Source organism: Centrocercus urophasianus, unplaced genomic scaffold (genome assembly GCF_019232065.1).
Source record: "Centrocercus urophasianus isolate 14NV4802_14NV808 unplaced genomic scaffold, USGS_Curo_1.0 seq_27, whole genome shotgun sequence".
In the NCBI taxonomy this organism is placed as follows: Eukaryota; Metazoa; Chordata; class Aves; order Galliformes; family Phasianidae; genus Centrocercus; species Centrocercus urophasianus.
In genome coordinates this window covers 9,231,165-9,244,809 of record NW_024884833.1, presented here as the reverse complement: position 1 = coordinate 9,244,809, position 13,645 = coordinate 9,231,165, and positions in this window count along the sequence as shown.

Below are 13,645 nucleotides of genomic sequence, written 5' to 3'. Positions count from 1 at the left end.
GACTTAAAAGCAGAAGAAAGAAATAAAACAATAAGATTAACAAGCTGAAAGAGAAGGCACAGAAACCAAGATAAGCATGCAACAGGCAGATTCAGTGAAAAGTCAGAAGTGAAACAATATCAGCCTTTCTAGGTTTAAGTTAAACTACCAAAAGTAACCCAAAGCTCAAAGATTCGGTGATAAGCTGCTGAGGTCAGGTTCACATTTTTACTGTAGTTTTTGGAGTGCATTAGTGAAGCAATATAAACTCACATGTATCCTTAAAGCCAACTGTTTCCTTGGCTGCAGAAGCCAAACAGGCTCACACAAAAAAGTGTGTTCTTTGAGAGGACTATCTGGGGGATGTGTTTCTGTCTTTCCCCAGTACACACTGAACAAGGTCTCCATGCCTCTCGTAACAATTTACTGATGTGACCATAATCTGTTGTTCCTTTAAAATAAGTGATTTTGAAAGACATTTAGAAGCATTTGAAGTAACTAAACCCACAAGATTGCTAATACTACTTACCAGCGCTTATTTTCAATTGCCTGCAATTTATTCAGGGCAAGAAAAATAATGTTGAGGAATTAGAGCTTTCATTAAGACCAAGTGTTGAAGACACTTTTAAAAACCATACAAGTTTGTAGTGAAAGTATGTTCATTAATTCTTAATTTTGATTGCAGTTACCATCCTACCATATTACAACATCAAGCATTGTTTCATTTCATTAAGCTACTTCAAGATATAATTGCCAATATTAGAAATAAGCAGCTCTAACACAATGGAAATCGCTGTGTTTTGCCTCTGCTTAGTGATTTCCTTTCTACTGCATTTCCTCCAGAAACAGATTTTTCCACCAAAATGAACACTCACTCGTTTTCCAAACATAGTTTCAGTCAGATATTTGTTGTGCAGATTTTTGCCTAGTTTTCTTTTTAGCCATTGCTGCAGACTTCTACTTGTTTTACGTCAGCTGAGTTCCTTCATCAGTGAGTTTTCAATAGCTCCATTGAATGTAGCTGAAAAATCCATGCAAAACAATAACCCAGTCCAGAGTCCTTACAAGTCCAGCAGCTTGCGTACAAATCCAGCTAGTGCAAATGAAATTCAGAGATAAATAGCAAAAAAAAATATAGTGGATCGTAGTTACTCATCCTTTGACCAGGTTTCCTGGGTACAAAAATAGTCAAGGAGAAGTCGAGTCTTCTGTACTGATTTCAGAAAAACAGTAGTTGTTCACTCACCTACTGATCAAACTACCCTGCCCCTTGATTTATGTTTTGTGGGATATTCTCTGTCCTGGCCACCAGCTGTTACTGTCATCAGCTACCTCAGTGGTGTACTTTTTGGAAAGCTAAATGAATACAATTTGGTTTCCAGATAGCCACAGAAGCTGAATATTGAACTGGGGTGGCTGCACCTTTTTATCTTTCTACTGAGTGTGCTTTTGTTGTTTCTTTACGCTAACTATTTACAAACAACAGCCTCTGTGGCTTATTTGCAGTGCTTTAAGAAATGAACAGTTTGCTTGATGAACATGTCCATTGCATCTGTGAAATTAATGCAAGTCTCAAACAGACTGCTACACTGACTACTGACCTCAGCCCTGTTGTAGGGCAGGAGGTGAGGGATGAGCTGGCAGGTGAGCAGCACATGGCAAGAGCAAAGGCTCTGAGGTGCAGGTGACTTCCTCATCTGCTTCAGCACTCAGAATGAGCTTCAGTAGAGTTACTGGGGACTCTAGTACATTCAGTCCTATGGAGAAGCCCCAGAGTCGAGGGCTTCTGTTTTTATCCTACTCAAGGGATGAAGGGACAGAGTGCCACCTACTGAGATGCTGCTGCTGAGCAGAGCTGTTCAGAGACTGGGAGGCTAGGACTGATGTAGGAACTGGAGAAGTGAAAAGATCCTCCTAGACACTCTTACATTTGTAGTATTTGAAGGGAGAAATGTTGCACCAGCTATAACAAAGAAGACATCAGCATATTAATTGGTCAAAAATGATCACTGGAAACAAATGGTACTTCAAAGAAGACAAACTGGCCCCTATGATATCACCTCATAAAGAAAATCAGTTCTGATATTTTGTAATAAATGTATTTACATATATTAAAAATTAAGCACTAGGTTTTGATGATACTGCTGATTATTCTGCCTTCAGATAATGGGCTATGCCATTTGGGCTGCAGTTTGATGGGCTTCTGTGCAAAGATAAGCAAAGCAGCCAAATTGAAGCACGAAAAGTTAGTTGTGGCACAGTGAGTCAGGGGCATCACTGGTCCTGGGGGTAGCTTGCAGTGAGAGTGTGCATGAGGAGAGGTAAACAGCATGGAAATATTGATTGCTGGCAAAAGAATGAGCTTGTGAAATTCATAAGCTGTGCAGTATTGTTCCCAGGAAATCAGAATTTGTCATTGTCTTGTCAGTCCCCTCCATTATTTGAAAGGAAAAGAATGAGCTAAATTTAATTTTAAACTTGTTTAACCAAACACTTGTTGTGCCTTGATATTACTGTACAATTGACTAATATTATTGTATCATACAATTCAGCAAATATTCAATTTTGTTCTTATAGTAATGAGACTGAAACTTTCAGAAAGAGAATTCACAGGGTATAGCAAAACAAAGTAAATGAATCCAGCCAAACTTTTCAAAATGAAATAATGTCTGTTAAATGGTTTACCTACCCCTCAGACTCCCTTACTAGTTTACGTGAACCTAAAGATATTTTACTGTACCTTACCTGCAAGTATCTAGCACAGCTACACCTATCTTGCTTCTTCTCTTTGATCATACTTTCTTGAGTAAGATCTCAGCTGTCTTTGCTATTGCCTTTTGATTAATTGGTAGAAGATGACCTCTTTGACTTGTTTTCATTATATTTGGTGCTATGCAATGAATGAAAAGAGAGTACATATTTTTATTCAGAATATATGGCAGCCAGCGAAGTAGATAAGGACGGAAAGAAGAGAGTGAAACGTGGGGCAGTGGATACATACTGTTGAATACATAATGACGTGAAGCTTGAGGAAATTCTTTTAAGACGCAGAGGATTCAAACAGAGGGCAGAAATACTAATTTAAGCATCAATCATTATTCTTTTTTTTTTTTTTTTACTTCATTTACTATTGTCAAAATAATCTAATGTATCCTTATTCCGTATATTTATTACACTCATAAATACTAATTGGAATCTTGGAACCATTACTGGAAGTGTAGTTTCTTATACCAGACTGAACACAGAGGCCTTTTAAAGCAGTGACAAGAAGCATTTAGGCACAGACACAGCTTTCAGACTGAGGTTAAATATAAATTACAAAGTGCTCAGTCCTTTATCTCTTGAAGTTTTGGAGGATTTTCACCATAAGTTGTATTGACAGCAGAGCTGCCTAGAAAACTTTGGCACTACTAAATATTTGCTTCTGATATTTATTAATTCTTCTGCATTTTTTTACTTGAGAGGATACCATGAAAAACATCCCATGAAACATATATAGTTAGGGTTGTATCTCTAACCAGAGTGATTTGATCAGTTATGGAGACAGTATCTTACAAACCCAAGCTTTTAGATCAATTGCAGTATGATTTTTATTTCACCAGTTGCTCTCATTAATCATCAATATTTAATACATAAGTTTATAGATATGGATTTATGTAGGTCATTTACTATCTAGTGGGCAACATTCCATCCAAGAATGGTTGGCTTGTCTGTACCTTGAAATGTATTGCCTGCCACTTGGTAGAATATTTGACACTTGCTTTGCAGGAGATGACAAAAACTGAACGAAAATGATAAAGACTTCACCGAGTGTGAAACCACACACATGCAGCATTTGTTTGGAGGCACTTCTTTTGTTTTACCTTTTATAGAATGTCCATAAATGTAAGAGTGGTGTGGACTACATCCTGGTTTTTCCCCTTATTAGCTGCATTCAATAAATTCCTTGTAACGGTGACTCGGTGCCACATCGATCACAGCTGACCTTTAATCCAGCTGCTCAGCAGGCAGATAGATAAGTATCTCTTGAGAGGGCCAAATGGCAAGCTACTCTTGTATTAGGGCATGTTTTCCTTATCTGCTATGTCCTTTTATAGAGAATCATTACAGTGATAAGGAACAAGGTTCCCAACTAATTCTCTTGTCTTCCAAATAAATGAGACTAATTAACATATGGGATGAATTTTCCAACCTTACCACAAGCACAAATGTTTTTACTGTTATCTGTATAGTGACTATGCTTTTAGAGTATAAGTTCTATGTCTTCTGGGGGAATAGAATATGGATATGCTAACCAGTGGATTACTTTGTTTGAAAGATATGAGTTTAATGTTACATTATTAACAAGTAGATGAGCTCCTGAAATAGCCTGAGAAATGCAGGTCTCCAAAGGATTGCATCCCTACATTAGCATGGGAGGATTTTGCCCACTAGCTTTAATGCTTTGTAAAGGTTTTATTTAATGGACCTTGTGCACATTCATGGAAAACTATGATCTTATGAGGCAGTGTCTGCACATCTGACAAGGCTGTTACCAGCTTTCTCTTGCCTGCCTCTTTCAGTCATCAGAGACCCCATCAGTCCAAATACAAGTATATTCTCATTCACTCTGTATGCTATAAAATTGAGAAGGGAAGAAGGCTTAGTTCCTCCTTTCTGCTAACACACTACGATTTATTCTGTACTTATCAAGTTTTCTCCAAAACTTCAACTGAATTAAAACAAGCTCATTTAAACCAAGGTTGGACAAGAACTGTATGGATTTCTTTTATTTTTATTATTGTACAAGATACAATCTCAAATATACACATCTTCTATCTGCAAATGATCAGGCAAATAATGTTTAATAGCCAAAATGCTCTTAGGGAAAGGTAAAAGGTGAAAAAATCGATTGGCCCATTGCTATCTCATCAGTAACTAGAAAGATGTGGGCTCAGACCCTCGAAATACATGTTATCAAAAACCTAGCAAGAATGCATTCACCCACTTGAATAAAAAATACATGTGGTGATTTATGTGATCATCTAGAATGTGCCAATTCTGACTAAGCATTTTATAGTTAAGTATTTAAAGCTCCTATCAGATTGTGCTTATTTCAAACCTTGAAAAAGATTTTTTTTTTGTGAAGCCAAATATGTATGTGTAAAATGTTTAAAAAATGGTCCATATCTAAGTAGAATAGTGGCTTAATTTATAAATTTGTGAGATGTAGGTGTTGAACTCCACTTAAAATGGTGCCTAAACAGATCTTCAGAACATAACATTAGAAATAGTAGTACTATGAAAATGGCAGTGGGAAGAAGTCCATTAAGAATATTCCTCCCAGTTTTCCGATGGTTCATTCAAGGCCCTGGCTATAACAATAATGTCTGTGTTTGTGCATTTACTTCTAGTAGTCGTAAGGAAAATATGTAACCATTTTTACAGGCTCTTTGAAGCCTCTTAAAAATCAGCAGTATAGCAGTACAGCAGTCTAGCAGTCTAGCAACCAAGATTAGTAATGGTTGAGCTCTACATACCTAGCATTTTTTTCTGTTGGCATCTTTGGATTGTTCTTTGGTCTTTCTCCCATGGATATTGTGACAGAGGTATATCTGAATCTGTTCATGATGACTGTGTGCCCACCTCCTGTGGGATCCACATGATAGAGCCAGAAAGAGGCACAGGGACCCTTGCCTACATGCAGCCTTGCAGAGGCACTGCTGCTGCCTCAGCGCTGCTGGATGTGATCTGGCTCTGTCCTTCTTCCTGGGAGGCTGCAGGGATGCCCCAGCCTCTCGCAGCTGGAATGGGGTTTCAGCACTCACAGCCACATTGTCTCACCATCTTTGGTTTATGTGTCAGCTTGATGCTCCCAAAAGGACTGATGGAAAAGGGCCTTCGTGTCTTTAAGGAAACAGCTGAGAATGAATGCCTGGCTTTCTTCTCAAATTAGCCCATGGATATTTGAAATTTAGGTAGCCTGAGTATTTTAGCTGGGTTTAAATTAGTTTTTCCGTATCTCGGATTAGAAAGACTTTAATCTAGTCTGTAGAATCAAGCCTTTGTTCCTTGCTGATGAGAAACAAAATCTTTCAAGGGCTATTAAATCCTGCTTTTCTTTCTTTATATTGTGTTTGAACAAGGTGTTACTGTAACTCTGGCTCACTGGGGGAGGAAAAGGAAATTGGTGTTTTTAGCACTCTGTGTCCTGTCTCTGAGGTGTTGGTGGAGGTGTCATGTTGGTATGCTTGCTGGTAACACAATGCATAAAGGTACCGGACGTTCATACAGCTGTAACCTTCTGTTTAGGATTTCCCTTGTCGCTGGGGTTTCACTAACCCTAATAGGCAATGCCAAGCCCAAACGTAACAATAAAATCAAAAACAAACAAGCAAACCAACTCAAAAGCAAACAAACAAACAAAAAAGAAGCAAAACCAAACTGATTCCATTGGAACATTCTTGGCATGTCCTTGATCACCATGTGCTAAGCAGAGTTGTTGGCGGTCAGCAAACAAGCGAGAGCCTCCACATCAAGGGGACAGCTTCCTTTCATTGTGCCTCAGAGCACTATGAGACAGAGGCAGATGAAATTAGGTAGTGATGGTTTCTGGGGCAGCTTCTGAGTGAAGCTGCTCTGAATGTCTAACATTACTGAACCATTAGCCAGGGACTGCTGTGCTGGCAGCGCGCTGTGTACATTTCTCATAGGGCACAGAAGTTATTTCCCTAGAAATGCTAAATTCTTCAGTATTGAAGCTGCATGGGAGAAGCATCCTGTGGATGTGCATTGAGAACACTCTCTTACGCTTTTTTGCAGCATCAGAAAGATTTCCTGTGGTGAACTTGAGTCAGACTGTGTTTTGCATTCTCTTCAAAGCAGTTTAACTTTTTTTATACAACATTTAATATTTTCATTATTTCTAGTAGATGAAGGGAAAGTTTACTATGAGAAAACTGATAATGTGTAACTTCTCTCCAAGTCAGCTCTTCAAAAAATGAATGGCTCTGATATCTTCAGAGACCAGATTTTTGTATTTGTTTGCAGAAGAATGGAAAGTACATTTTTAATAAAGATCCTGTGATGAATAGGTGGCTCAAAAATAGCAGTCTAAAGCATGCTTCTGTGCTGTCAGAGCAGAGTGTGCCAAGTAATTTGCCTATATAAACAGCGTAAGAGAAAAAGACCTATTGTAAAACTGATATTATTTTTAGAGGTAGATGATATTATTCTCTCTAACTTCCTTTCCCACCAGCAACTTGCTTTCACCACAAAACAAGATTGTGACAGTAAACACATACCATCTGATGCCAAATAGCTCCAGACTTGATACCTATGATTCCCAACACTGTTCCCCCAGAACATGTGTTTTGTGCTGGAATTTGATCTGTGAAGGCTTCAGCATTGTCCCTCGCTTGCAGTACCCCAACACAATCACATTATTATGAAGCACAGAAATGCACAGCTGGATTTTGCCCTGATATTGAACTCTGTATGTCCCTACTGATGTAAGGGGATTTATTTGTGTGGGAGTTAGGGCACGGTAGGATATTTGGTACTGAAAGTGGTCTATAGTCCTGTACTCCACGCACTCACTCCTCCATCACAATAACAAAGCAGATCTACACCACAGATGCAGGAATGTGGAAAAATGCCTTCTCTACACTTTCAGTCAAACTAGAAATTCATTCTTTTTTCACAGCTGAAGTAAAACAAACAGGGTTTATGCTGAACTTTTCCATAAAAGCTAGGAGCCTTTCCCTTTATCCATTACAGGTTTGCATTTGGTCCACACCGCCATTGGCTGCTATGAACACCTTCTGTGCCCAAATATTTCTGGGGCTTTAGGAGCTTCCTGTGGGGTCTCCAGAGAAAGGACACACCAGCTAATTTCCACTTTTGCAACCTCCTTTTGCTGGTATGTTTTCCAAGATTTTGGACACTGTATCAGATGACTTCTAGTAATTCACTTCCCTTCAACACCTGTGGATGGGAGTCAACTATAATTAAGGAAGTCATGACACTAAAACACAAAGGAGTGCTCCTTGATCTGTCTTTGCAGAGGAGGGGAAGGAGGATTGCAACTGTGATACTTTCTTTCCACTTCTACAGTCATCTCTTTCCTACTGTTCCAACATTTCTGGTTCAGGATTTTACATGCAATGTATTTCCTTCCACGCAGCACACTTCTGTTTCCAAACGACAGGCTTATATGGGCAGAAACTATGCAAATACATTCACCAGGTCTGTTTCAGAAAGAGAGAAATCACGTAAAATCTAGTAATCTAATATGATAAAGCATACAGCTTTTTAAATTTCCCTTTACTGAGAAGTTCATTGTTGTTTCAGCATAAGCATTCCTACTGCATTCAATAACAAATGGCATTAAAATACTTTTCTAGTTCTATGTATAAGGCTTTTTACATGGCTCCTATGAATATTTTTTTGCCACAATTCCTTTTACTTTGTAATAAGTTTATTGTACTAGTTTTGTAAAACTGATCATTCTTATAGCAAAATTGATGTAGGTGACTTAATCAGCTCATGCCGGATGTGTGACATATATCCCAGTACATCAAATTACAGCGCTTCATTCCAAACAACTGCAAGTAAACAAATCCAATTCACCTCTGGAGGCTTCCTGGAAAATCTTATTCTGGTGTCATTTCATTTATTTCAGCAATTTCCAATACTTATCCAGATAAAATAATGAAGAAAATCAGTGAAATTGTTACATTAAAAAACAAACAAACAATCAAATATCTTGTTTTGCTCTTTAACACATTATTTTAGTCCATGACTTTTCTTCCTCATTTTTTTATTTCTTTAAGTTTATTCTTTTTACTTCCATTATGTGCCCCTCATTTCATACGCTATCATTCTGAACAATGTTTAGGAAATTTTCACTGCTATCCAGTAAATTCTTTTGAAGCATACCTCTTCCTAGATGGTGTTTGGAGGAAATATTGCTGCTCCAATAGAAGTTTATATTGATATAAACTTCTGAATGAAATTGATAAGCAAGTTTATAAGTTTAAAATATATAAAAATAAAAGCTGAAAGATAATTTCAATAGACATAATCCATTACCTGGTCTAGAAGGAGCTGTCCCTGCCTACAGCATGGGGTTGAAACTAGAAGATCTTAAAGATCCCTTCTAACCAAACCATTCTGTGACTCTATGATCTACATGACTGTCACAGCTGTTGTTGAAAAATATGCATGCCAGATAATCTTGGACCAGTCTTAATACATATCTTTCAGTGTTTTCTCTATAAAATAGAATTATTTTTACATTAATATACTTAGAAAACTTACTATTCTATTTGGTAAATTAAAATCTGACCTCAGAATTTTTTTTTTTAAATGCTTTGGAAAATCACTAGTTGTATTAGAAACCCAAAGTTTCGTTGTAATTGATTATTCATTCTTGGTATCAGTGCAGTGAGTTACAACTTCTTGCAAGCCCATTGGCTGAATCATAGTACATATTTTTAATCCTACATGGAGGAAGGAAATCCCTCCATACAGCAGGAATCTATGCCATAAATTTATACTATTCATGGAGAACTGCTGCCAATCACATGTAGGGAGTTCTGCTGTGAGCTAATTTTACTGAGGAGCACCCAAAGGGGATAGAAAATCCTTTGCTGTGGTTTGAACTGTACAGGAGAAAAAATAATGTATTTTTAATATTTGCTAATGTGAGCAAGAAAGTGTTGGCAAACTAAATTAAAGCCATGGGATGAAATGTGACAGTACTGCTGCTATAGAACCAGGTAGCTAATATTATGCAAATAAAAATATCCACAGTTTGGCTGCCGAGATCTTTGTGCAAATCTCAGCTGGGGGCTGCTCTAGTAACTGAAGAATTATGGGCTTGAATTAGTGTCTTGTACTCAGCTGAATAAACAACTATCCCCTTGGTATTCTGGGCCACAAAAGCTTCTGCTTTAGTTCTGAAATCTTCCAAATCCTCAATGGACAAGTGTCTTGACTGTGTCTCTGAAGTTCATTATCAGAAAGTTTGTCTTGTTTCTTCATACTTTATAGCAGTAATAAGCAAAACTTATCTACATATTTACTTACCATAATGAGAATCTTTTGATTTTTTTGCTGTCTTTCAAAGCCAAATATTTGAAAAGACAAAAGCCAAAAACTAACAAACACAAACAACACCTGTGATTGAAATATATTTCATAGAATATTGACTGACAGGTCTAATAGATATTACCATTGACATGGCATGGTCTTGTGGAAAAATACTCTCTTCCTGCTGGACAATAGGCTTACAGCCTTGCAGAATCAGTTTCAAAAGGACCCAGGAGACTTGTGATAGGCCATCCTCTTGTAAAGTGGATAAAGAGGTGATGATTAAGTGAGAAATTGTCAGTCTGTGGACACAGAAAATAACAAAGCTAGTCAAAACAACAATAAGCGGAAAGATTCAAACCGACCAACTGGCCAATCACGAACACCACTAAAACAAAAGCAAACAAACAACAAAGCAAAAGAAAACAAAACCAGCAATAAGTAAATAAATAAAATTACTGGATGTTTGTGTGGGAAGAAAGAAGAGTGATTAAGAACCAAAGCGATTAAGGAAGAGATCTGTTTCATATGAAGAGAGCATTCATTCATCCTTAGTGAAATACAAATGGTATTGCAGGAAACAGTAGATATAGCATGGGACAGCGTTCTTCAGCGCTGAAGATGTTCTGACACAATGCTGTTAATAAATAGACCTTTTTATGTTGGTGACCATGCAGCATTCACGATTTCTAATTTTGAGTTCATTCTGGAATAAAGCAAGTGCCTTCATAAAGGTGCAGTGGAGTGCAGGATATTTTAATGGGATCTCACAAGAATTTGAGTACCTATATAGACGAACCCATACAAAGTAAAAACAACAACAACAACAACAATCTACCATGTCATTTACAATGATCAGAACAACTCAGATACGAACACAGAGAGATTTCAGTGCATTTCCTTACAATTTTCCCTTCTATCTTCCTTTGAGCAGCAATGCCTGGCCCTGTGTTGAAACTGTAGATAATCCATCTTCCAGCACTTCTCCAGGGAGACCATTATCTACCAGAGGAAAATAGCAGTGGCAAAATCAGAGTGCTGCTCCTGGGGGCAGAGGCAAGAAGAATTTGGGTAACTGTTGCCTGTGCCTCAATCACACCAGCTGCTGCTTGCCACCTCAGCTGATGTTGACATCTCCACCCAGTTGCCTCCACATGTGCCATCCCTGGGGATGGCTTGCAGAAACAGCTTCATATCAAGTTTGGGAGAGCATGAAAACTTCCACTGACCACATAGGAATAGGATGCAGCTCTGTGTCGATGCTTGGTATTGTTTCCTGGGCCTGTTACACATTAATCCCAGAGGAAAATCAGCTGCTTTAAATGCCATTCCCTGTCAGATTTCTTCAAAGCAGAGATCTCTGAACATAACGGGCCACCAGTGTTGCTACATCACAATTAGTTCTTATATATATATATATATTTTTTTTTGTTACTGGTGAGGGAAAGAAAGGGAAAAATATTAATATACACTCTTATGCTGATGGATTTTGGAGGAATGGCTACTTCAAAATGATCACTTGGAGTCCCCTTTTTCAGTGTTTCATTATTAGTCAAGTAGCAAACAAAGCCTTCCAAGACAGGATCACATTTTTGCACTGACTGATTTTGAAAGACATTGTGCAACAAGAATGTATGACACTTCTGTGCATGTGACACTGGCATTAAGTCTGGCTGTGAGTGCAGCCTGCCTGGAAAGAACATGCAGGAAAGCATAAAAAACAACGCTGATGTCTTCTGCTCTAGGGAAATCTAAAGTGGTTTTGGTGCAAGCCTCCGAAGTGAAGGTGAGCTTGCCTTATGTCTATTACAGTGTATCTTAATGAGATTCTGTACATCTAATGAGAGCAAGAGAAAAGTTCCTGATACTGAAAATATTTTCCATAATATCAATTTTAAGTATCTAATGCTAGTTACTCACAGGCTAAGGATAGGCTATACAGTGTATTGTTGCAGGGGCAAAAACTCAACTTTTGCATATCTGGTAGTGACTTTAAAGAGTGATTATAGACTAAATAATTTCTCTGGGCACTGTACCTGACTGTAATAATCCAAACTGCCTGTGACTTACAATTATATTTGGCAACAATCACCAGTTCCCACTGTAGTGTGAAATTAACACCACACACTATAGCTGCAGCATTTATTGAACACAGGGGAAATGATTATCACTCTATAAACTCAAAGACATCCTCTGCTATTACTTAATTAGCATTGGTATCTGTACATAAATTAGAACAGCATTTGCAGCCAGCTCCCCCACTAAAAGCCTAACAGCCTTCCCTCAGCCATCCGTAATTTAAATGATAACTGAGTCTTTGAGGGATATGCCAGTAAAAAATAAGTTTGACTTGCAACCCGGCAGAGTGCATTGCAAGATTTTTTTCAAGGTTATTAATATTGGCCTAGCATACATTCTTTTGGGGCTTTCCTGAAATAAGTTTTTCTAAAACTAAAGATATGTAGAACTTAAAATTTAATTTCGTTGATTCCTGTCTTCTTCCCATACCCAGACCCCCCCCCTCACCAGGAAAAAAGCTTTTTCCTACCTTCTAGTGCAATAGTTTTTGTATGTAGACAGTCATTTTACTCTACCCGAGTGGAAACATTCTTCTGTTTGTTTCTTTTAAGAAAGCTTTTCACAAAAAAGCTTTCATGTATTTACTCCATGACTTGATAGAAGGCACTCCAGAAACTAACCTGATTTGACTCAAATGTTTATCCATTTGCAACAGGAATTTAGCTGGTAACCTGTATACGCAAAGAATATAAGGATGCGATAATCACAAAATAATCAAGAGAGCTAGGCAAAGTAGACTATGATAACAAAAGAGAATAAATAGAAGCCTTACCCCTATCCCGGGCTCAGCCACAAAACACCAGCAGAAGTGATCTCTAGAAGAGATTCTTCCCCACTGGCAGCCAGCTCTTAAATAGGTCTTCCAGCAGCACAGGTGAATTGCCTTCACCTGTGCTCCTCTGGCTGACTCATAGCTCGCCTCAGGTGATCAATCAGAGGTTCAAGCTATGACTCAGTAGTTCCCACACACAACCAAATGTGGGCTAAAATGGCTTGGTTGGATTTGCCTAAGAATTGCTTCATTCAGGATCTGCTGAGCACTGAACTGGGGATCGTGACATCCATCTGATGGCAGTTGGAGAGAAGGAGTGTCATAGAATGTGCCAGTCAAAGAACAGCTTGAGAGGGAGGCTGAGAGAAAAAGTAAATCAAATTAAATTGTTCCCAAGGAGTTTGTTATACATAACTACTTACCACTTCTTCTATATACAGTTTCTTATATTAGAAAGATACGATCTTCCATTGCTTGACCCTGAGGATGTTTTTAGACACAGCAAGAAAAGTAGCACTGTCAAAGCACATAAGCTCTTTGGTGAATGTATCCATGCTGTAAACGTACTACATGTTTTAAAAAATGACTTGTATTGCCTGGTCCATGTTGCTCATACGTAATCATTTACTATTCTTTTAAGGAGGAGTAGATAAATATCGTATCAGTGAGTTTGGTACATTCCTTGTTCTAAGAAACATTAGCATTCCAGGTTCTCCTTCCAGTAGAGCTAAAATAGCATTT